Source organism: Oncorhynchus mykiss, chromosome 25, assembly GCF_057628025.1.
Source record: "Oncorhynchus mykiss isolate SJ-2025 chromosome 25, ASM5762802v1, whole genome shotgun sequence".
NCBI classification, from domain to species: domain Eukaryota; kingdom Metazoa; phylum Chordata; class Actinopteri; order Salmoniformes; family Salmonidae; genus Oncorhynchus; species Oncorhynchus mykiss.
This window is the reverse complement of record NC_143046.1, coordinates 54587131-54613712: the sequence shown is the minus strand read 5'-3', so window position 1 is coordinate 54613712 and position 26582 is coordinate 54587131. Positions and strand designations below refer to the sequence as shown.

The 26582-nt window shown below is 40.9% G+C and overlaps 1 pseudogene across 1 annotated transcript; it reads right to left on the bottom strand.

Moving 5' to 3' along the window:
- Positions 1 to 19254: 19254 nt before the first annotated feature.
- Positions 19255 to 22356, bottom strand: LOC118944359 (uncharacterized; annotated as a pseudogene). Its single transcript, XR_016491526.1, has 6 exons — positions 21766 to 22356; positions 20850 to 20961; positions 20406 to 20629; positions 20082 to 20253; positions 19860 to 19987; positions 19255 to 19692 (listed from the first exon to the last, which is right to left on the bottom strand). The product of XR_016491526.1 is annotated as an uncharacterized LOC118944359 (transcript).
- Between the last annotated feature and the right edge of the window lie 4226 nt (positions 22357 to 26582).

The window sequence follows — 26582 nt, the reverse complement described above, 5'->3', positions numbered from 1 at the left end:
ACCTACAGGGACACAGGATAATTTCCTGGGCTTCAGGGGAAAGGCTTTGGAGTCTGGTCAGACTAGACCTCAACGACCTGTGCAACCGGACTGGAGTGGAGCTCAGGTGGACACGGACTGATATGCAAACTGAGCCAGTGACTGCATTTGATGCAGTTGTGGTAGATTGCGGTGTTGTTGTGGAGGCTTCTGTCAACCATAATGGAACATCTCATCATACATCCAGGACAACACTCCTTGGTATCAGACAGATGTAGCTCCTGCAACACTGGACTGGCCTGAGGCTGCAGGGGAAACTCGCTGCTCTGGACTGTGCTGTCCACTCCGTCTCCCATTCCATGTACCAGAATGCTGCCATTGGCGAGGACATTCTCACCTTTACGGTTAAGGCGAGGCTGCAAGTTCTACCAACAAAATATAATCTAGCACTCTGCTACCCTGCAAACCATGACCCATTTTGTATTCTACATGTCAAATGTAATGGAGTCCATTGCCTATGTTGTGAATGGCTGCTGTTCCTACAAGGATTTGAACATTGCTAGACATGACCCCCTTGTTGACCTGATAGCCAGGGAGGTGAGACAAGTGGTCCCACCAATAGCACACATGCATAAACATTCTTGTGTAAGGGGAAGCTGGTTTGATGTTGATGATGATGTGTTTTCATGTGGGCCAAATACGACAGATACTGTTGTTGTGGGGGGAGGCCAGGGGGAGGTGCTCCTTTTGGAAGTGGGCTGCTCATTTGGCAGCTACATGGAGCAAGCCTTTGGAGAGAAGCTGCTTAAATACCAGCCCCTCGTGGTACGCCTGAATAGCCTCGGGTGGAGGTGCAAGCTGGTAGCACTGATATTTGGCAGTCTCGGGCCACGTACACAGGCTTGCAGTGCGTGGCCTCCAGATTGCGGGCCTGACAAAAACTAGGGCAAAGCAATTGGCTAGGTTTTGCTCTGTTTCTGCTGTCGTGGGCAGCCTAGCTGTTTGGAGAAGGAGGTGCTTTCTGCACCCTTGAGTGCCAGGCATGCAGGGACCTTTGTAATGTTTGGATCCTTTTTTTGTAAAGTATTTCCAATGTTTGTGTGTGTGTGTGTTTGCACGTGTGTGTATACGCGCGCGCGCGCGTGTGTGTGTGTCAAGCTGTTCCTCATGGTCAAGGAAGACTTTGGAACATGTGGTGACATGGGAAGGGGGATACTTTCCTGACGAAGTTTCTTGGAGGCCTCAGTAGGTGACGAGAAAGGAAAAGACAAGCATATCTTAGGAAGATATCAATATTCTTAGAGCAGGCTCCTGAAGATGTCATTAGACTGTTTGTGTAGAAAGAGATGTTGTTGTGGATCAGGAGCTTATGGTCATGAAGACCGTGATCTTGTTATCCTCTCAAAGTGCTCTGCATGAGCCTTCTATCAATGTGTTTCAAATACAAAAAGTGGTAAAAAAAATACATATATATACAAATTGTCAGCGATTTCGCATAGATTAAAAACCTAGGTAATGAGTTCAACAAGCGGCAGGTAAATTTTTTAAGAAAAATTATATTTCGGCCGAAGCAGGTCCATTGTCACCCACACTTGATGTTCATTTGTACCTCAGCATATGAGCTGAAAAACCTATCCAGAGAGAAGTGTCTGCATGTGTCTCTCATCTCTTTGATGGTGTAAATACAACCCTCCCCCTCTTCCTCCTATCGCTCTACCCCTCCCTCAACCCACCACTCATCCTGCCCCCTTCTGTCACACACAACTCCTCCGCCGTGCTCAGCGGCTAAATTACAAATCTCCTGCATGATATAGCTGGAAGCTCCGGCTGAAGCCCCCATTCAAAAGATTGGTGGGCCTCCTATCTTCTGAGAGATCTATCTGCTCCCCTGTTGAATAAGCAATGAGAGAGTTGGTCCCAGTGGCCTGGTCTGTGCGACCCTCCCCTCCCTATCCCTTTTACCTCCCCCTTCCTGTCCCTGTCTCCATCTCCACAGATTGTCTTCCCCCCCAGCCCTCCCGCTCTCTCTTTTCTCAGTCAACAGGACCCTACACAGGCACACAAAAGAAGGCTCCTGGCTTAGTAGGCTGGTGATGGATGCATTTCCATAGCCATCTCCGTTATCTTGGCGTAACAGGTCTCAGGCTTCCCTTTTCTCTCAGGTCTTTACAGCTTTCTCTCTGGCCTTTTTCTTGTAGTCCCCCGTTTTTTCGGAAGGTCACTCATTAGTACTCCTGAGCATTAATGATGACCCCCTGATCACTGGCTTGAAAGCTGGGTTCTACCCGATATTGAGCAGCCAAGCCCTTGTCTCCGCCCCTCTCGGCACCTCTCAACACGGGCTGAGTGCTGGGACCTGCTCGCCAAGGTCAAGGACTGAGTGACATAGGGGACCCAAAGCTTCTCCTTGTCCTCCCCTCATCTCCATAGACACCCCACGGCTTGTCCACTCTTTAGATTGATTTGCTACGCAGCACATGTCCTAGTCAATCAAAGGATTTTATTAAATGGGAGAGCCACGAGAAAACATTGTAAAAGATAGATAGATCTCCATTTCTTATCCCAATGGTCACCCAAAATCAAGATTGTCTCAAACCATTTTCAGGCCCAAACAAGGGAATAAAATGTTAGCCAAATGTTTCTGTTAAAAAGTATATTCTCTTTATAAGTCAGGAAAACAACATGCAAATTGTATGCAAAGCCGACAACAGAACGACTCACTCTTTCAAATATGGCAAACAAGATTATTTTTCTTATTAATATACTAAGCAAAGCCTTTGACAATGAAATTAAAATCAACCAATATTTCAGCTTACAGCAGACCTTATTATTTATCTTACAGCAGGCCTATGCCGGAAACCTTGAATCACACAATAACAGGGATTGTGGTGGAAAATCCTCAACAATAACCCCCTTTCATTTATGCTCGCACTGCAGTTTCTGTTTCCACTTCGCTTCTCATCTCACAGCTCTGGAGTTTCACTAGTAGTGGTCTTTTTTTTCCCTGTGTGGCTCTTTTTGGGCCTCTGGGTCAGGGGGCGAAACAAAGCAGAACCCATTTTGAGTCTGACATGGTCTCGACCCTCTGAACCCAAGGCAGTCCCCCCTGCCATGGCTCGACGAGAGGCTTGTCCACGACAAAGGTGCAGTTTGTAACAACCTTTGGGAGGGGGGAGTACAACAGAGAGGGTTATTGGGCGTTACTTTCACCTTTTAAGCCCTCCTGAAAAGAGTTAAAATTTTTACTACACAAGTCACGAGGAAGTCCCAGCTCAGCACAGTGAGATTGTATGAGATTCAAAGCTCAACAAAACCTTAATCAGAGGAAAGTCATGGTTGTGTGGAATGTCTGAAACCTTGTTCTAATGTTGACATCTACAGTGTAAACTCAGATAGTGGTTCTGTGTCTAAAGAGAATGGGCAATAATAGTGCACAAAAGTACTTGTGTTCACAATCTTTTAAAATCATAACAATTCCGACACAAGAGTCCGTCAAATCATTGGTTGTGCCATGTAGCCAAGGTAAAAGCCTAATGGATCTCGGTGTATCTGTCATCTTAAATCATGAGTTCGAGTCAAAATCCGATACCACAACCGCATTCCGTCTCGTAAAAACACATCCATCGTTTACAGCGCGATAGCAAAAGAGAACACATGAGCACACCCTGCCCTGTTGTCATTTACCAAACATTTGATCAAATCTTACAAAGCCTGCTTAATATTTAAAGCCACAGCCATGCAGCCTAATGGTCTGGGGCCACAGCTAAACTCTGCAAGGGTCAATTGTTTTATGAAGATTAATGAAGGGGTGACACAGGCCATGTCGTATCTGTACAGTTCTCCCTTTGCCTGAGCACAGCCAGGGCATATTAAGAGGAGTGAGTAAGGTTTACCCACTTAGCTTATCCACGTAAGTGGCTTACGGATGTTTTTCCTGGGATGCTCCACGCTTACACCACCATTTTTTTTCACCAATTCATTTTTCACCATCTGATCAATTCCACCTCGCAGAAAGGTGACATCAAACAGAAGCCCAATGAATCCCCTTTACATCTACCCTTGGTGTAGCTTCATGGGGAATGCGGAGTTTGTATTTGGGTTAGATTTAATTACGCTTGAGTTTGTTTTGAGAAATGAGGCTCCCAGATATACAGCCAAAAGAAGGTGGTCCAGACAGACTGCCAGATGGAGGGTGAGGTTAGAGGACTTGCCACAGCGGGTTGTCCAACGCTGTAGACCCAACAGTTTTAGCTCCCTAAACGGAACCCTTGCGGATGTCAGTGGTAATTGCTTTGACGCCCCCTAATTTGGCTCTAATCCCATTTGGACACCAATTTAAATCAGATGGAAAGAGGAACATGGGGCCACATCTGTCCCTGTCCACCTGGCTGACATCTGTACACTGCTTACAGTGAATGAGTGTTGGGCACATGACGTAGGCCTTGATCCGAAAGGCATTACAGCTAACTTAAACAGACCCTGTTCCTATAGCCCACTTCCGTCCCTGATGAAAATCTGCTTTAATGTTACGAGACTGAAAGCCTCTGAAACTCTTAAGCCCTTTAAAAAAACTGCAGGCCAAAACATGTTTTAAAAAACATGGGTGGTATTTCTTATGCACACTAAAAATACTTTCGGCCCACGGAAAATAGTGTTGCATTGGTTGGTATGGCTTACATATGGATGATCCCTGGGTTTGGAAAACAAAGATGTCAAATGACAGAAGGCGGCTCAGAGGGATTGTTTCCACTGGACTGCCCTTTTCCATGAATTTCCATGTGGACAATCACTTGGAGGGCCATCCCCAATCACCCTATCCAACCACCATCTTCACGACAACAAACAGGTCTTTCATGTTGTTTTTTCTTTCTCTTCCCTCTGTCCTCCCTCTCCAAAGCACGCCTGCATGCACTCTGACACGTTGCAACTTGGACTCAGGGGTAGACGTACCATACAAAATGTAAACCTAGCACACTCCAATTAGTATGACATGTTAAATGTCATATTGTATGTATTAATTTGTGGATGTCTATCAATTGCAATTCGTGCAAAATGTTCTGGATTGCAATTCGTGGCCATAGTGGAGTTTGGAGTGTGACTGTTTGAGGTTGTGGACAGGTTTCTTTTATACTGATAACAAGTTCAAACAGGTGCCATTAATACAGGTAACAAGTGGAGGACAGAGGAGCCTCTTAAAGAAGAAGTTACAGGTCTGTGAGAGCCAGAAATCTTGCTTGTTTGTAGGTGACCAAATACTTATTTTCCACCATAATTTGCTAATTAATTCATTAAAAATCCTACAATGTGATTTTCCGGATTTTTTTTCTCATTTTGTCTGTCATAGTTGAAGTGTACCTATGATGAAAATTAAAGGCCTCTCTCATCTTTTTAAGTGGGAGAACTTGCACAATTGGTGGCAGACTAAATACTTTTTTGCCCCACTGTATGTTAAGAATTTGCAAAATGTATGATATGCTATGAATTCCGATTTGTTGTGGCTATCATGACCTAAGTGGAAAGATGGCTAACGCTAACATTAGCTAGGCTAAGGGTTAGGGGTTAAGTTTAGGCTTAAGGTTAAGGTTAGGAGTTAGATTAAAGGGTTATGGATTAGGATTAGGGTTAAGGCAAGGGTTAACTAACATGCTAAGTAGTTTCAACGTAGCTAAAAAGTAGTAAGTAGTTGAAAAGTTGCTAATTAGCTCAAATTGTCCATCGTGAGATTTGAACACACAACCTTTGGGTTGCTAGACATTCATGTTATATTTCAACCCAACCACACTACTTTTGTTTTTGCCACGGGACCTCGATGGGAACCTCCTTCAAGCTAATGAGCAGAACAATTAATGTCATATTCTATCGCAAAAATTATTATTTGGTTGTGTTTATGAAGGTCTTAGGTAACATTAGACAACAATTCTTTATTTATTTCAACTAACGCATTAGCATTTTCATTAGTTTATGTAGCTGTGGGCTGTATTAAAAAAATATATACACACACACAAAGAAACACCACAATTCAAGTGTTCAATAAATATTATTTGAGGAGTGCATTTGTTACTGTATGATTTTCTGTTTCATAGTTGTATGTGTTGGAACAAGGTAACAACTTCTTTTCATAACAACAAAATCAAAAAATACCCCAACCATGAAGATTCAAGGTTAGCAAGATGCCCTGTAAAATTATGAAAACATCTGTAGCCATAACATCATTATAAGTCCCAAGTATGCTTGATAAATAGTGAAAATCAGCACAAAAGCAATAATGGCATTATAATTCATAAAAGTGTCAATATGACAGCAGTCAAAAACAGTTCATTATTTATACGTCAAATACTATGGCAAATTTGGTTCAAGTTTCCAGGCGTTGTGTTCTTGTTTCTTTGTCATCAAAATGGAGGTAACACATGATCTCTCTGAAGCGATCCCGTGACATGGTTTCTCAGAAGAAAGGCATCCCATACATGTCTGACCAGAAGCTGAACAGACATACAGGATTGAAATGAATGCTTGAAGCTCATCAACAGATCCCAGGCAGTGTTTCCTTGCTCCCTGTGTGTCGCAGCCACAGTACTGTCGCTGATGTGCTGTAGCATGTCCATGTCACATATAGGGCCTGCACTCTCAGTGATGACATTTTGTGGTGATAATCAGCCCATTGCATTGTCTCCAGTTTGCTCTTCCTCTCTCCTGTCTCGCCACCACCAAATGAAATGGCTCGGGCACCTACTCAATGCGCACCGTTTTTTTGCGCTTAGGCGTTGGAGATGTAGGTTCAGGCTGAGGCTCAGAATCAGACGAATAATCATCAGAGATGTCATGATTCATTTCTTCCCCACCATCTGAATCGTTTCCATTCAGATCTTGTAGCAGCGATAAAAGCAGCATCTTGATCTTCTTGTCATTGTAAATTATGCACGCTCTCACTGTGTACTCCAAGTAGGCCAGATAAGACTGTTTGGGTTTGGTGGACTAATGTAGGGTACATACCATTTATCAGGGTGACTATTAACTGGGCACGTTCCACTGTTTGGAGAATGAGCAGGCCCTACTGTTGGGAGATCCCTTTTAAAAAATGACCTCCCATCCTAAAACTGGTTATAACTCCATTTCTGTTTGTACGGGACAGAGGGAGGGATGACTCAATGGGATGACTTTTTATTTATTCATGAGCAGTCCAAATGATTGCTTAAGCAGTTCTAGTGTTAAGTAACCTTCTGCCTTATGTAACCATACCAAACCTAACATATCATTCCTGGATTTAGGTTTACTATGTTACGTCTAGCTCATGAGACCAGGCTGCACGTTGAAAATCTCAAGTCAATGTCATGGTTCGGTTCATTGAGTAAGAGGTACACAACAAAGAGCAGTGAACTGAAATGGCCCAGTCCTTGCTACATCTGCAACCGCCAAGCAAGAAACACAAGAACGGTGGAAACGGACATGGAATAGCTGTCCTCCACTGTCAAGAGGATGACATTTACCAGAGCCAGCTTCTTCAGAACAGAGCAGTTCCTTTACAATTGTGTACCATTTACAGAACAGGATCTTGCCTTTTAATTTATAAAAATCAGCAGGACATGACAACCTATTTTTGTCTGATGATTGACACGAGGACATGTACATGATAGGCCAATCTGGTTTATATGATTATGACAGTCACAACGCTTCTTGACAGTGTCATAAAGTTTATTTTCTTAGTCCAGGTAAAGTGACACAGGATGGTCATAATAAGTTATTTAAAATATGATGACAAACATTAATTAGAGCATCCACCAAGGAAACGTCTTGGCAGGGACAAAATGAATTTGAAGACATTTGAGTGTTTACACTCTTATGTAGGTGTCATGTGTAGGTGTAATAACCAGTCATAAACTAACGCAATATATATCACAACCCACGTAAATATATGGGTCTTGACAGTGTTATGACCATATTATGACAAGTTGTGTCCGCCGCTATGACATATTATGACATGGTTATGACACTAGGTGTCAAGTAAAGTGTTACCAAGTAAAGTATAGCCGAGGCTAGGTATCCGTTTGCATCTAGCGCATAAGTTAATGTGTTAGTTTATGTTTAAGGAACCAAGCTATTTACCGCTTGTGTGCAAAGAAAACACAATTAAATTCAAATCCATGCACATTTCCATCGGCTTAGAAATGAGAGATCAACAGCATGCAGTGAGGGTAAAAATCGCATTGTAAACATGGCATAGAAAAACGAGATTGCTTATCTCCAGCACTAATTGAGAGACAAAATTATTGTCATGTTGACTCGTCAATTGTTCCACCTGTTGGGCATGAGGCAGACAATTTTCCATCTGGGTGTACATAAATCCTTGTTAAATGTAGAGCCAATGGAAAGTTTGCCATACACTGGCAGCAGCAACCTACAATTATGCTGCATCCTGCAATGAAATTAATGCTGTTTGAGAAATCAAGCTCCCTAAGGAGTTAGCTGTTTCAAAACATGTTTAACTGGTAAACCATCCACTTCCATTTAAATGGGTACTCTGAACCCGAATACTCCAGCTGGATAGAAAATCATACTGCATGCATTAGAAGTGCTTGGAAAGCCATGGAGAAAAGACAATGTGATAAAGTTTGATTCAAACTTGTCTACATTCTTGTGCATCATCAATTCATAAAAATGTATAGTGTAGTGGGTTCCTCCAGTGGATACTTCAAAGGCTTGTACAGCAAAGGATGAGGAGAGATATTGATCCGATTCCTCAATGATTCCGGTATTTATACCTGCATGCTTCAGAATGCACTTTTATGTCTTTCACTTTGAAGCCCTCCATCTTTCCAGGGGGGGGTGTTATATTTTTTGGGCGAGCGCCTCTTTAATATTTGAAAAACCCATTTCTTCCCCATTTTTGACATTGTTTTCCAGTCCCATTTGAAGGCCTCCATTACACTCAGACAAGTCACACGAGACAGGTTGGCCTTTTTTTTAGTGTAAATGTGAATGAATGGTGACTGCGACAAAGGCTAGCCAATCTGTCTTTTCTTTAATCTACCATAGACTTGAAATGCCTCCAAGGCTGGTTCAGGTGTAGTGACAGGCGAGTCCATGCCCTCGCTGTCTCTTCACTTTATTTTGCTCTCTGCCAAACAGTCAGTCTCCATGCGCTGTGGGGCCTCTCTCTCTCTGAGACTCAACATCTGTCAGACTTTACAATGCAGCTCGGGCATATTACAGTGATCCTACTGATTCAAAAACTGCTTCCAGATATTGAAAAGTACAGTTGTGGAAATGTTGTGGGTGCATTTATTAATTGCATTTGTTTGTTTGCAATTAACCTTAGAAATTAAGAGTGTGGTATTATTTAGCGCTGGGGAATTGGCTGCATATGCAGCATAAGGAAGAAAAAAAAGACATGTAGCCTAGTTATTTGGTCTGGAAGCACAGAACTGAGGGGATACTGAGTCTGTCTACTTCGTTTGAACAGTACCTTCATAACAGGTGCCTAGCGGCTGTCAGTCGACTACACTCATCATAAAAAGGAATTGGTGAAGAACACAGTAAGGATGAAAATATCATGAAACAGCATGTCAACCAACCTACTACAGTCCATACATTAAACTGTGAGTCCAAAAAAGCATGCTATGCCATATACTTTAGTACATCCCTGTAGGATGTTACGGGCAGCTGGCATATTATAATTGTATGTCTGTTTTGCCTCTAAAGAAAATTCCATTCTTCCTATGTGGCAATAAAGTCCACGCTTTCAAATGTCTAAAGAAACGGATACATTTACCCTTTAACCAGCCACAAGGGAATAGTTAGCAAAATAAGAAGTTATTCACCATCTAAAACCCGTCTGTAAACCATGGAAGTTTGCATGAGAGTCAGCATGAGCGGCAGAAAGCTTGTGTACATGGAGACTTGAAAAATAACTAAAAATGAAGTTATGAAGTCAGTTTTCTGACCAGTTGCAGGAACCTAGAAGATGCCCATGACGGCTTATTACTATACACCAATCTACCCCGACACAGCTCAATACTTTTATTTCTGACCCAGTATAATAGTGTAGGAATAGAATACACAATGCAGAGACGCATGAGGTCCCATTGGTGTGTTTGTGTTTGTGGGCATTTGTTCCGAAGCAGGCACCTGGTGTATTGGAGGGGGGGGGGGAATAATAGTAAGAAGAGTGTGAACCCTGCACTTCACTTATCAACAATCAGCATGTATCCCTGCCTCTTTTACATTCACACCCGCAACCACAGAGGCACTCAACACAGCATGTAAGAGTGGGAATATCTGCTCTTCTGGATAGAACATTCATGGACATGAGAATTGAAATTCACTGCCGGTTTTGAGAGAGGTTTCTCTGCTGCAAACCATTGTAATACCCCATGTGAGCTATAATCAAAGTAATTACTATAATACACAGGTGTTCTGCGTTGCACTGCACGTCTCCGAACCCGATGCATGTGATCGACAGTGTATGAATTAACTGTTGCAGAGGAAAATGAAACAAATTTCACATCAAGTGTCATTACTGCTAATTTGTCTACAGAAACCAAGGGCGTAAACAACGAGCATGTCTCGTTGAGCGCTTAACATGGGCATTTTATGCTCCGTCTGTTTCTTTGTCATATTTGCCTCCACTTTTCAATGATGGTAATATAGGTGTGGTAGAGTGAATTGGAAATAATGGACATGCATACCACTACAGTAGAAAGAAGTGCACATCACTGGTTGACTTAATATACACTGGTTGGCTCTGTAGCCTCTTGCTGTTGTAATGGTCCATTATCAAAGTGCTACTGCTAATGCTTTGAAACGATCTCCACCATTTCTCCACAAATGTGAAACACGTGAAAACCCCAGTTGTTTGCATAATGGTTGTCGCTAGCTATATCTGCTTGCTATTCATTTCAGATCAGACGAGAGACGGAGGTGGAAAGGATCACAGGGAAAGCACCACATCTGCATCTTCCCAGTACTCTAGGCCCGCAGAAAGAGAGAGAGAGAGAGAGAGAGAGAGAGAGAGAGAGAGAGAGAGCAATTACCAGGAGCACACTCTGAAGGATCAACTTCACTTCAAAAGAGGCAGCAGCAGCACCCGAGTATCCCGCTCCACTACTCTACACAGCCACCTTGCAGTGTTGTAAGTGTGGGTAAACATGAGGAGATCACAAGCCTTTTAATAGCAGACAGATCTGAAGAGGTCCCCACCTTGTGCCTGCCTGCCTTTCAGATGCTCAGACAAGCCTCACGGAAAGAGAAGACAGGCTTAGCCTTTCAGGTATACCAGGCACTTGTGTACTCTCTCTTTCTGTGTTTCTCTCTGTGGGGAGGGGTCTCTCTCTATATATCTGTGTTTCTTTACACACTCTGCTCTCTTCCTCTCCAGTATTATGCCAACATCATTCTCCCGCTGAGTGAAGAGGGAGAGTGAGTGGTAAGGAGAGGAGGAAAACTGACTACATTTGATTTTTATATGCACACAACTCTGGCAAGTTCAACACACTCGGAAACTTAAAACTTCCCCAAAGTACATGAAACCTGCAGCCATAATATGATATGATATTTGTCAAAACATAAACTGAAAAGTCAGTTCTTTCCATTCATGTTCCATTTATTCTGCATAGCCTGATACAGTGCATTATCTCTGTTGTATGAGATATCGGTAAATATAATCAACAGTTGTCGTCAAATATATTAGCACACTTGCACTTTACAATGGACTGCAATGGAGCAAAATGTTCTGTTTCAAATAGTTGAAAGGCTATTTTTACCCTGTAGGCACCTGCAATTTACCACATGTGAGGATGAATTACACATAAACGAAAATCACTTGCCTCCAACCAAATTCATTAGAAATTGCAATAATTTAGTCCAGGCCTTTTTTGACTTTGAAGTGAAATAGCAACATTTCAGTTTTGATTTTAGACATGAGTCTGTGGATACCAACAATCTGAACAATCTGAATGGAAATTCTGAGGTGGAGGAAGCCCAGTAGTCAGCAGTGTATTTGCCTTGAATATTTGCACTCATCAGACTTCTATTCAGTTTATGAGTATGTTGATAGGACTGTGTTAATTAAGATGATTGCAATAGCTACTCCAATCTACAGAGTAATGATATCATCTGGAAGGCTGACATCTGTTGGCTAGCCATTGTAATTACAGCTATATTACTGTACATTAAGCCTGGGCAAAGAAGACAACCAAAGAGGACTACAGTACACTGAGGTATGAGAAAGGACATGATGGGGTCCTAACCACGCAAGCAGAAGACAAGGGAGGAAACTCCATAGAGGTACAACATAATGGGTGGGTTGCACCAACATGGTTTATATTAATCTAGGTTAGACCTCATCTAGATTTGGTAAATCGAGGTTTTATAATTAATCTTAATCAAACAGTGGAGGCAATTTAATTGTGTCTAGCTAGCATTTTGTCTAAATCATCCAGCATTTTATCTAAATCAATTCTTATACAATAACAAAATGGTTGTGAAATCACAGTGTCATACAGCAGATGACATGGGGTGAGTATAGAATTCTCAAACAATTTGATAGAAGCAGCTTCAATTTGATTGGCTGTTGCATGCAATTTTAATTGTGTTTGAGTTGCGTCATGTAACAGCAAAGTTGCTTGAAATTATGTCACGTGCAACCTGTAACAGCAACACCAATTGGATCTGCCCCTTTTTTTCAATTTCGCCTGAAGTGAAATACCCAAATCTAACTGCCTGTAGCTCAGGCCCTGAAGCAAGGATATGCATATTCTTGGTACCATTTGAAAGGAAACACTTTGAAGTTTGTGGAAATGTGAAAGGAATGTAGGAGAATAACACACAATATATCTGGTAAAAGATAATACAGAGAAAAAAACAACCATTCTTTTGTCATTTTTTTGTACCATCATCTTTGAAATGCATAGTGTATTATTCCAGTCCAGGTACAATATACATTTTGGCCACTAGGTGGCAGCAGCGTATGCGCAAAGTTGTAGACTGATCCAATGAACCATTGCATTTCTGTACTAAATGTTGTGTCAAGACTGCCCAAATATGCCTAATTTGTTTGTTAATAACTTTTTATGTTCTAAATTGTGCACTCTCCTCAAACAATAGCATGGTATTCTTTCATAGTAATAGCTACTCTAAATTTGACAGTGCAGTTAGATTAACAAGAATTTAAGCTTTCTGCCAATATCAGATATGTCTATGTCCTGGGAATGTTCTTGTTACTTACAACCTCATGCTAATCACATTAGCTTACGTAAGCACACCGGGACACCGGGACACCAATCCCACAGAAGATAAATCATTATACTATGATTAGTGTCGAGTGATAATGGATTCACCGTAGCAATATATTTGAATTATATTTATATTGAAACAACCAGCTCTGGTCATCGCTAGCTTGCTAGCTAGCTAGCAATGTAAGTTTTCACTTCGAGTCACTGGTGAATTTAATTGTCGAAGGAGTTAGCTGACAAGTTGAGTTTTGCAAACATGATAAGCCATAGGAGCTAAAATTGTGAATCACACCAAAATTAAAGCACACACTGAGATTGAACTTAAGCCTCCTCTAGTGGCAGTCTACATTTTGCTAAACTAAGTTTAAATGTTATTTTAAATCAATGGAGCAACAACATTACATTTGATATTGTCAAAATTAAACTTAGTTTAGAAGAAGGATTACATTTAAATAGGATTAATTTAAAACTAGGTTTACATTTTGGTGCAACACGATTAATAGATCAACCTTGATTTAATCAAGTTTAAGAGGTTCTCTATGTTGGTGCAACCTATCCCATTTCGAGGTCGGTGCAACCCACCCAATAATTGGGAAGGTTGCACCATAACTCTTAAACTTGGTTAAATCAGGATTTATCTAGTAATCGTTTTGCTAATATGTTCCATTTCATTCTGTGGAAAACTGGTCATGAGCTCAGAAGAAAACACTCCAAGTATCCAGAATGCTTTTAGTACCAGTGCCTTAGATGTAATTTGTTAGTTGGAAAAGCCCTTTCTGCTACTGTGAAACGTAAAAATGCCATGCATGTCTGTCCTTGAACAGTAAAGCTCTCCTCTCACCCTTCCCTCCCAACAGTGAGTGACCCTCAGTAAAAAGCAATGCTCCTCTGTGACTCCTATCCAACAGATGTTACATTTCTCCTGTGATTTATCACCGGGCTTAGAAAAGGGTAAACAAATTGTTGTCACAGTTATCACTGCAAACACTGTTTTTCCACCAGGCTTATCTGCACCAGGTCACAAAATGCAAAGTCAGCCATGGGTACAGAACAGGAGAAGGTGGGGGAGAGGGGGGAGTGTAGACAAACTTTACGTTTTTCCTCTTACCATGCTAGGCCAGCACTGGCTGCACATAAACATGCCAAGCTCTCCTTCCTCCCACCTAACAAGCACATGTGCACCCAGGCACCCGCACGCACACACATGCACACACATGCACACACACGCACACACACACACACACACACACACACACACACACACACACACACACACACACACACACACACAGGATGACTCACCCCATCCAGAAAACACATACACAAACACCCTGTACACAAACACAAACACACACTCTTTCCTTCTTCACCCATTTTAGCTCCAAGATGGTGTAGAAGTCAGACGTCTTTGTCTTCTTCTTGCCGTGTCCCGTGTATTTATATTTTATATATATATTTTCATATTTTTCTTAACCTCAACTTCAACATACTCTCCTGCAATCCGCCTCACCCAATGTGGTATATATCTGCTATTTTCCTTAGTTTAGAACCGGAACCCCCAACAGAAGCTAGACAGCTAACTAGCTACTAGCTAGTAGTCAGCTAGCCACTGCTAGCGGTCATCAGCTAACCTTAGCCTGGACAACTCTTGCCAACTCTTCAACTTATTCTATGTGTAACTCTGTGTTGTTGTTTGTGACGCACTGCTTTGCTTTATCTTGGCCAGGTCGCAGTTGTAAATGAGAACTTGTTCTCAACTAGCCTACCTGGTTAAATAAAGGTGAAATAAAAAATAAAATAAAAAATAAACACACACAACCTTGAGCCCTGACCTGCAGGAATGCGCATTCACTGCCGAGGGCGATTAGCCACGCTGCCTGTTAGCTCCTCCAACACTGCAACTCATTTTGATAAGGCCCAGTCAGTGTTTGCTGACACGTGCTATCCCCCATCCCCTCTCTGCCCTGGCCTACCGCTGTCCAATGATTTAGGTGGCCATTTGTTTCTCAAGAAGACTGTTTACACAATGACCACCTACCACACAGCGGAGGAAGCAGAGGAGAAGCCGTTTTAAATATAAATCACAACTTTACTAAGGTGTTATCGGGATCCCAGCACCAACTTTTGATTTCCTCTTTCGATCGGGCTCAAATTTTGCATTCATTATCCCGGGGTGGGTTGAACAAACATAACATTGTTTGTCACTGGCTGGCAGGATTTCCATGGGAGGGGAAAGAACACTTATCTTGTGTGGTGGTTGGTGGTGGAGGTGGTGATAAAAGAGAATATTCCTCAAGGAGATCAATAGTTGTTATTCAGGCTCCGGCTCCCACCACTGAACGCAATGACACTGTCCCATGACTCTGCCAGTGTATTGATTTGGATTTCATTTTAACTAAGTGATGGATATGGGACATACCAGGGAGAGAGGCATCGGTCAAATAATTACCAACATCTATTCATTAATTGGAAGGCAAAAGAGATAGAACAGTCAATATTCATTAAGAGTCACAATGACTTTGCAAATGCGTTGTTCGACACAGGAAGGTCTAGAAATATGCCATCAAATCAGCGGTCGCCGGTCTGTGTAGCAATGTCCTCCTCCTACAAGACTACATTCCTATTTTTTTATTGGGCATTGGTGAATCTGGACATACAAAAATGAAGAGTTTTTAATATGTTTTAGTATGAGAGACTTTTCTGAAACACCAACAATTTAACAACTACAACAGATACACTAGTTTTAGAACAGCAACTCATCAAGGGTTTTTCTTTATTTTTTTACTATTTTCAACATTGTAGAATATTAACGATGACATCAAAACTATGAAATAACACATATGCCAAAAGTGTGCAAATCTGTCATCAGGACAAAGGGTGGCTATTTGAAGAATCTCTTTTTTGGTTACTACATGATTCCATATGTATTATTTCGTAGCTGCAATGTATTCAACAAGTTTGTAGAGTCACAAGTGTGATGTAATCATTGCGTGAGAAATATGGGACCAAATACTGAACTTTTGACTACTTTAATACACCGATAAGTGAATTTGTCCCAATACTTTTGGTCCCCTAAAATGGAGGCACATGTACAAAAAGTGCTGCAATTTCTAAACTGCTCACCCGACATGGATGAACATACCTTCAAATGAAGCAGAGTCTGCACTTTAACATTTAACACTTTAAAATCATTTGATTTGCTGGAGTACAGAGACAAAACAAAAAATGTGTCACTGTCCCAATACCTCGGGGCTCAAAGTATAATCAAAAACCCGGTAGCATGCAATTGCAGTAGTGATGGGGGGGAGGGGGGGGGGGGGGTCGATTTCACAAAATTCACTCAGTCAATATAATTATACTCTACAAAAGATAACATTTCAGCCCAGTCTAAATAGAGTAAAAATTACTTGTTGCAGAGTTCAAAAGCACTTAATTCTTAAATGTAAGACATTTGAAATGCATACGTCAAAATACTTATAATAAAATTGTGGGCCGAAATTAAATGTTGGCCTCTGTTCACTTTAATACATGTACATAAAAAAAAGCTCAATATTGCAATTCAATACATCTAACAATGACATGGATGATTTTGTGAAACTGGCATCTCACATATCAAAAACACCGATGATAAAATAAAACTGGCCTCTGTAAAATGACATTTTGGCATCTGTCCCCCCCTTTATTAAAAGTAAATAAAAAAGCCAATATTGCAATACGATACATCTTGGTTTTAAAGAGCTTACTGTGCAGTTGAGTCACAGGAAACAGTATGGAACAATAAACAAACTTGAATCACCACAACTTGTCACAGAAAAGCTCTTTAACATCAACTAGATACGGAGGTCCCTCTATTGCACACCCAACTCTATAGGCATTAAAATGCTCAAGACGTATTGTTTGTAGGGCAAAAGTAACCGACAGTAACCTCTCGTCTTTAACATGGTGGATTTTCTGAAAACTGGCATCTCACAATGGACTTTAAGACAGACAACTAAACGATACATATGTCCATGGTGTTTGGCGCATTTAACACCGTGGTGTCAATTGGTACCTGAAGAGTCTCAGCCATCTTACAGCCCCAGTCCACCACATTTAAAGATAACATTTTACAAGGACCGATCATGAGGGTTGGTGTCAAATGTCGGCCAACTGTATGCTATTTGACTTGTGTTTTTTTGCCAATGTTTTAGTTACATTTAAGCTTTTTAATTGTTTAAAGAAATGATGCTTTGCTTCGTAGCGCATGCAACAGCTATGCAAAACTGGTCCAATTTTAAGCATACATGTGGGGTAACGCACCATAAAATGATGCTTTGGTAGCAGCCTCTTTTTTGGAAACAATTGCTTGAATAACCTGTGGTGTTCTGCGATTAAGTGTTTCAAACAAAATGTGTAATACCCTTTGAAATCATTGGAGAAAATACAATGTTTACTATCTGAAGCAAACAGCAACAGTAAATACCAGTGTAGATCATTTGGACAAACTAAGTCTCCAAAGATAAGTGGTAGATTGCGAAGTAAACACTAGGACTGGATAGCATTTAACCCCAAGTCATTAGAGTCCTCTCCCAACTTCACTGCAGGAGGTTTGTTGTTTTGCGCCATGTAACCATAGTTACAGCTCTTTATTCTCCCGTCTACTTCGTGTGGCGTTGTGCACTTGTCTATCAAGCGCAGTATTAGCAGTTTCATTTCACATTGTGCCACTCCCTCCAAGATATCATGCATAATATCGACAGAGAAGTTTTCAGATGTATTGAAGTACTGCAAGGAGTTTCGAATGCAAGAAAGTTTAACACCCATCACACAGGGAAGACTGGGATTTGCCTCCTTTTTTTTGGCAGTATCCTGCGTGTAGTGCTCGAGTTCGCATAACTATCTTGGGTGAATCTTCATCAAATTCAGTCTGAAAGTCCTCTTTCTCAGCAAGACAAGAGCGGTAACAATATCTGGCATGACTCAACAGAACCAAATAAAACAGTGAAGGCCAAGGTTGTCACCTGTAACTTGGACAATAGTTCTATACACTGGTTGATCATACAAGGTGACAATATTTCCATCCCTCTCAAGTACTTTAATATCCTGCACAATTGGATCAAGTATTTTAGAAAAGCCATATGTTTTAATGTCTTGGACATGAAATAAAGCAACCAAATTAATATTAGGCAGAAATGAGTTGAACTTGAGAAAAATTCCGTAAGGTGAAATACATTGCTCCTAATTTATGTATTCTCCGTTTTTGATCCAAGAGGATTTGCAGTTTCAAAATCATAGAAAAGCTGTATCTGAATTGCATGCTTCTGTTTTGAAAATAGAGCATGGCTCTTGAACAGATCTCCATCACGTCAGTCATAACCTATTCTTGAACTACAATCAGTCTGCATCATCTCCTTTATATTAGGGTGTTTGTAAATAAACACATGTTTTCAAAATTGAGATGTAAACAAATTTATCAGTAACAATTTGATCATAGCCTCCAGTAGTCCGATTGCGTTGTGTATCAAATCTTGTACCAAGAACGTATTCAACTGGGTCTACCCTTCCCCACTTTCCTGTAAAATACTGCCTTCTCTTACTTTCAGAATTTAATACAACAAAAGGATTAAAAAAATCAAAACACTGATGAATTTTACACCCAATGTCACTTTTAATAGGCTCCTGTATAGACACTTCACAGATTCTTTAGCTTGAATATGAATATCATCAACTATCTCTTCCATGGAAATGACCAAAGAGTTAATGGTTGTTTCACCTACACCTTCCACTTTAAGGTCAGCTATGGTTGCAGCGCAGCTGTCTACAAGACTGTTATTGGCAAGGACTGAGTCAGAAGGGGAACTTGTTAATGGCAAGTCATCAAAATGACTTCCTGCTACATATTCAGCTGTAGAGGGGCCTTCACCGTGATCAGAACACAGTTCATGTGCTTCATAAAGATGCTTTCTGAACCCAGAAAAAGTACCATAAACTTGTGAACCAGCCTGTCCGCATTTAAGATGAAGTGTCTTTCCTGGACGAAGTCCGTGGACCAACTTCAAGTGTTGTGTCAAGGAATTAGCATTTGCCTGGGGGCTTTTGCAAGCAAAACAACATTTTAGATGATATGAAAAAGTTGTGTGAAATGAAAAAGGTGTTTTAACCCTTTGCAACTTTAAAACTTTTAGTAACTCAATGTAGCATCCGAGCCCGCAACTCTGCGACCCTAGGATTAACCTTACCTGGCATCAACATCAATTTCAGAAATTGTGGTTTGCAAGAAGTTGTACACATTTACCAGATCCTAGTTGTACGAGGTACCAAAGACAAAATGAGCTTTGAAAAGCTCATCAAAACAGGCAAGAGAGTCTGGTGACTTACAAGGTATTGCATGTTTGTCAATTACAATTAAGTACTTGTGAATCGCCCTCCTCTGGGTCCCCACAGCAAGCGGATAGGGTTGAAAGCTTTCCATGATGCTCTCCAGATGCCCCTGGATGCTGGTCCCAGTCTGACACAATAACTTCATTAGTGTGCTATTAAAATGAATCACAGTTCACAAACAGTTTGTGAAAATGTAAATTACAGGTACACATGATCTTACCATGATTTGTCCATATTCTTAAAAGTAGTTTATAGGATTAAGAATGGGGACAGAACAGTGAACTGTAACCTCACCTTGATAAACTTCACAATGTGGTCACTGGCGTGTATGGCTGAGATTTTTCCTGGTCTCTTGCGGCCAAGAGGTGACGGTGGAAGAAGGTGGACAAGGACCAATATGGAGGACATGTCACTGTCCCATCCTGAAACTACAAATTTTCACTGAAAGTTATATTCCATTTTGCTTTCAAAAACAACGCTCCCTTCCATTAGTATAATCATTTTATTCCCGCATACCATTTTTCACTTCTCTTGTGGATTCAGCATTTTGAACCAGGTATTGCAGTTTGCCTGTCTGTGTGAGGCCACGGCTTTGGTCAATGACTTTCTGCTTGTGGAGAGTAGGCCACTTCTCCAGGAACTTTGCAGAGGTTGCATCACCAAACATCAGTGTAAAATCTTGCTCAATCTGCAGACAAGATGGAATAAGTCAAGACAGAACAGTAAACATTATGGTGTGGCACTATCACGTAATATATCACAGTCCTAATCAGACTGTTGTAAAACAAAAAAACAATTGTCCCGACAGTTTCAAGGCAATACAGTCGAAGATCCACATACCATTCCTGCTATGTCTTGGAATCTTGGAAAAGCTGTGAATATTTCAGAGAACTTCACTGGGTCATGAACCATCTTTTGGCGATAGGCGAACGTCTGCTTCATCTTCTCCTTTACAATTGCTTCCTCAGCCGTATCCTTCATCAGTGCAATGGCCTCACAACACAGGCGTTCTGTTGTTGGACACTTTTCCTCTCTGAAGGGGTCTCTATCAGCTTTTGGACCACCTGTAACACGGTGAAACCTTTACAGAATACTGGGTTTGTCTGCCCTATACAAGTATATACAATATTGTGTTATAAGATACATAAAACAAAGAACTAAGAAATACTAAGAAATACTAAAAGAGTCAGAGACTGAGAAACAATTGCTTATACAGATGTTCACATACAATTATTCTCTGGTCATGTGTCATGAATGAGACTAACTACAATCAAAATCACTTACGCGTCAGTGACTGACGCACGGTCTTCTGTCGTCCCTCTGATGCTTCCCTTTGAACACATTTCAGTCTCCATGCTAGACATCCACTCCCATCTTCTGCATTGTAACAATGCTCCTAAAGTAAAGTATAATTCAGTTTGAGTGAGCAGGTTAAAATATCTTCAGTCATTTTTATCCTTAAAACTACAGATGCGACCATGGATGAAGATTTGCTCATTCAACAGGTCTGACCCTCGCAGTGCAGAACTTGTCAACGGCTTTTATGCCACCAGAGTTGGGCTTAGGAGAGAGGGCAGAGATGGTGGGCATACAAACATGTTAACAGATCTATAGTTTAAATAAAAACAGCACCCAACAGTAAAACAATTAAATATTGACATTCTGGACAAATTGTAAGGTGTAAGAGTCCCAGAGAGTTAAAAAGGTTCGACTTATATTTTAATGTACTTAAATAACCGAACTTGCTCCTAGGATCGGCCAGGTACGGGAGCAAGGCATTGATGCCCTTTGCGTAATCCTCTTTAACACGCCTTGAAGGACTTGTCCTAGACACACACACTTCACTGTTTGAGATCCAAACCAAAGTATTGATGTGTAAATCACAACTTCTGCTAAAAAAAAAAATGTTAGGTGGTAAGGTATGTAATGAGTATGTGACAGATACCCATGTTCACTTGTCATTTGTGCAACCAATATCTTGACCATATCGCGTCTTCTGCTATCTGTTAAGCTTTTTTGTCCGAGCATACTCATTCATGATCCTCTATCCTTCCAGGTTTGTTCTTCAGAATGTCTTCAATCATCTCAGTTGGAGTAATTTAAAACACCACGATCACCCTTTCACAACTTTCACTGATGTAATTTATCACTCAATCGTCAAGTTTGGCATTTGTTTAAACTGGAAATGTGCAGTACTTACATGAGATAGATGATTATCCTCAGCTGTCTCTCTTGTAGCACTCTGCTGCAATATAATGGTGTCATCCGAGTCCCCCTCATTGTCTCCACTGTATTTTGATAAGGAGCTGCTTGCAGAGGAGCTCAACAAATCTAGCAATCATGTTAACTGGTGTGATTAACACTAATTATCACACAATTTAGGTGGAAACATCCATTATTATGATTGGAGGACTTTTGTTAACAACAAGCGGAGTGCAAAAAATGTAACATTTTGAATTGATTAGGCCCACTACTGTTCTAAAAGGGGGGTGAGAGGTGGGCACAAAAAAAGATTTTAAAATATCAAAATGAGAAATGAAATCAGCAGATATATCTGCTTGTCTCACATATTCAGAACATGTGTTAGGCTAGCCAGGACTGTATGGATGAATGTTAAGCTCTAAGCTAATAAGCAATTCACCATCAGGATCTGGGTCTTGGGGTAAACAAATCTCCAGCACACCAAGGTCTTGTTTCTTTAGAAGACACTCAAACACCTCCTCATCAACTTCAGTCTTCGAGTCATCATAGACGTTTAAGTCCAAGGTTGGAATGTCAAATTTATTGGCAACTGTGAAGACAAAATAAGATTGCACAACCTTATTGATTAAATATGTTATGTATTTTTTAGCGAGAAACCAGAACAGAAGACAGAAATCAAGAGGTCATCTTTACGTGAACATTGTAACCCCAAAACAGACTAAGTGCTCCTTTCCAAATCAATTCCGGTTATATGCAGTCTACAGCCTGTCTACTACTGCCACGTACTGAATTATTATAACAGCAGTCTGAGTATTATAGCAATACACCACAGATAGCTATCAACACTGAGATTGTAGCGGCAAACAAGTGTTCGTATCACTTATTCTTTAAAACCATTAATGACCTGCAAAGACAATGAGCACAGCTACAGATGAGCATAATTAGACAACTCCCATAAAAATAAACCAATCTTTGACTGATCTGTGATCTAGGGAGGAGTAAGTTTGCATTGTATTCATTATCAGCGAGGAAATCGGCAATCAGTTTGACAGTAAATATAAAGTAAGTACATTTAAAGTGTGTCTGTATAAGTATGTTGTTCCATGGGATATTGTCAAATTTGAAATGTTTCACTCACCACAATCCAAAAAGGATTTGAAGGTCAGTTGCCCCTCGTAACAAATGTACTTCTGACAATCCTTGATGACAAGAAAAAGTTCATTTAAATCGCATTAACACAAATATGCACAAATTACAAGAGAGCAGTGCTCCGTTGAAACACGTGTTGCATTGACCTGCCTGCCGCTAAAAACTGTCTCCTAACAGCTCTCTTTCCAGAGTAAAACGCACGTGTCCTACCGACCAGACAGCAGCTAAAAACTGTCCATCAGCGCTGTTCAGAGTAAAATGCACCTGTCTGCACCGACCAAACTGCAGCTAAAAACCATCAACCGGTAACTGCTCTAAAGTTCAGAGTAAAATGCGCGTGTTGCACTGACCAAACTGAGCTAAAACTGTCCATCAGCGCTGTTCGGAGTAAAATGCACCTGTTTACACTGACCAAACTGTAGCTAATAGCTCTAAACTTGAGTGAAACACATGTAGCACAGACCAACTACCGCTAACTGTCTGCTAACAGCTTGCTTTTCAGAGTAAAACACATGTTGCACTGACTAACCTGCTGGCAGTAGTCAGTAAAGTCCACCAGCTACTGATAATAGCTAATACCACTCTGTTGAAAATGTAAAACAGGTGATGCATACTGTCCATAAACCACTGAAAGTGGTATAACTTAATGTTACAGTAGCTAGCTAGCTAATTAGCTCTAGCTAGATGCTCACATTGGCATCTGACTATGGAAATCGTGCAGTACCAGTAAGCCTACACTACAATGCTAGCTGTAATGTTGCTCAACAGTTTTAATTTACACACAAAGTTAACAAATAACAGTGAACTTACCTGGAATTCTAATTCAGTTTAGAAATTAAGAAATTCTGTGAGTGACTTCTGATGTTCGATGGATCCACGCTCTCTGATCTGTCTCGGATCTGTCCACTCTTTCCATTCACGAGACACTTGCAAATGGACAACGGCGGAAAATCCTAATTTAACCAACTTCATGCTGTTTTACTCCAATTGAATTTCATCTGTATTTTTGCTCCCACTCTAGCAGCCACTAGTAATAATTACACTCTATTTAATTTCACTACTTGAGAGGAAAATAATTTTAACAAAAAAAAAAACACTCTCCAGTTTTTACTGTGTACAAGTAATCTAGTAAAAACCATAGAAATCACAGGAGTATAATGAAATCATAAAACAGCAAATTAAAAACATTGACAGGTCAAGGAATCAGACTCAAAATCCTTTATCAATGATTAAAATACACCAATCGGGACAAGATCTTCCAGATTATAACTATTGTGTAAGGTGTTCCAAGCTGATGGAACAAAGTACATAAAAGCCCTTTTACCAAATTTAGTTCGGACAACTGGAGCAGTTAGCAGGATAAAGTTCTGCGAACGAAGAGAGTAGCCACCACATTTCTGAAGAATAAAAATGCCCAAATAAAATAGTAGTAAACCCAAAATGGCGTTGTAAATAAAGGTATACCAGTGACTGAGCCGACGAATGACTAGAGAAGGCCAGACAACCCTGGTATATAAAGTGCTGTGGTGCGTAAGGGTTTTGCAGTTTAAAATAAATATCAATGCTCCATGGTAAAGGGTGTCAATTGTTCTCAAACGTAAATGTAGCTGATACTAGCCTCCTTCTGGCTTCAAAAGAAAAACAGGCCTTATTTCTAAAATAAAATCCCAACTTCAACTTCAATTTGTTTGTAAACTGTTGAAAATGCAATTTAAAAGAGACAGTCATCAATTAAAATTCCAAGATAGTTATATGAGATTACAGCCTCAATCTCATTTCCCTGACAGGTAGTAATAGGTGAAAAGTTCAGAGGTCTATTTCTTGCTTTAGAAAACACCATTAGCGCGATAAATCTGATCGTGAGGTCATTGACCTAGTTTTAATGGCTCTGTGCCCACATTATCAAACAGAACTGACTAGAAAATTCTACTAAAGCCTGTGGTCGAATGTGCTGGCACTTGCACTAGTGTTTCTTTCAACGATCCAAGTCATTATTGATTTGACTGTTTCTTGTGAAAGTTAAATGTTGAGGGATTTGAGGTTTTGAAGTTTTGAGGCAGTTATCAACTTGAGTTTATGGGGTAATACGCTTTTCCTGCAGCAGGTCATTTCGTGACAAACCTCCACTCCGATGCCCAATTAAATCAAGAAAGTAAGGATCACTAAAGTTATTTTGTGGAAGTGTGGGTTATGGATGAGGTAGCCTAAGTGCAAAGAGGCATCTGCTTGAAAACCAAATATGTGACCTCCTTCGCCCACCACCACAGTGTTGCATCACAGCGTCAGTACCCTAGTTAGGGCCAAGGTTGTGGTTAAGTTGTGATGATCACAGTACACCGCACTCAGCGAAGACGTGCAATGAAGAGGGGTCCTCCAGAGAACCATAAAACTGTCACAACACATCACAGGAGTGTCAGTCGACTCAAGCTGCCTACACTTCGAGAACGTTGCTAAAATAAAGAGCAGAGAACCAGAGACCTCAGAGAGCGATCATCACTTCCTCAACTTGACACAGGCTGAATATTGCATTAAATGGATCTGAGTTGAGAGAATTCCTAGAACTCCTTTCCTCTAGCTGAGGACTAAGTAGAGACTCAGTGGGGTAAAGGAAAGGATTGGTTTTATCCTCAACTGGTCAGTCAGGCTTTACTTGGTCCCAAATGTTGCCAATATCTGCCAAACTGGGGGTAAAAACATATGGAGTGTGCTTCTAAATGGTACTGTGGAAATCAGGAGCATACAGCTCATGAGACTGGGTTGGGAAGTCTTCCTCTTTGCAAATGGAAGCAACCCAAATAGGTCTCAGCACCTTTGTATGCATAGCCTCACTGCACGAGGAGAGTGCTCACCAACAGAGGCAAATGTAAATGTAAAACAGAAAGTAAGAGTCCAATTTGATAATTAGAAAGTACGTGGGTGGAACATTTGAGAAAATCTTTGCACGCTATAATAAATGAACATAGAGAAAATCTTTGCACGCTATAATAAATTATTCTAACTGAAGCAGTGCTTTATAGAATAGTCCAAATCAATGCATTGGCAAGTTAGCATTGAGTGTGTATTGCCCTCATTGTATGGTGTTAGAATAGATTCATTTGAGTTCCCCTTCCCTTTCATTAGTTCAAGCTAACATTGAGCTCTGCTTGCACCTGGGGTGATTTCATTTCAAGGTAATTATGCTTCTCAAATTATTTCTCCCAAACAAAATCAAGTTAAAAGCATACAAATTGTTTCCAAGAAACCCATGGTGACAAAATGTTGGACTTTGCAAGGACAAATATCCAGACACAGTTTGAAAGCACCATTTCGAGATGAACAAATCACACCACACTACGGGAGATGCGTAGCAAACTGCACTTTGGTCCCATTTCTAAGGGCTCTCCTGCTCTCACATCCATCTACCAACCCTAAAAAGGGGGGCAGCCCAAATGCACCATCAGCATTGAAGTTTGGCTGAGCTGATACATGGGTGTTATGTTCCAAATTGTCTCCAGATGGAGTGGGGAAGGCTAACCCCTCTGTCTCTTTTGCCTCTCCCCACATTAACAAAAGAGTACCCCCACCTCCTCTTCCACCCACCCCTCTCCTCCCTTCATCCCCCAATCCTCAGTTCAATGTTTTAAGAATCAGGCGCTTAAGAAATAGCCGATATTGGGAGACATCAGG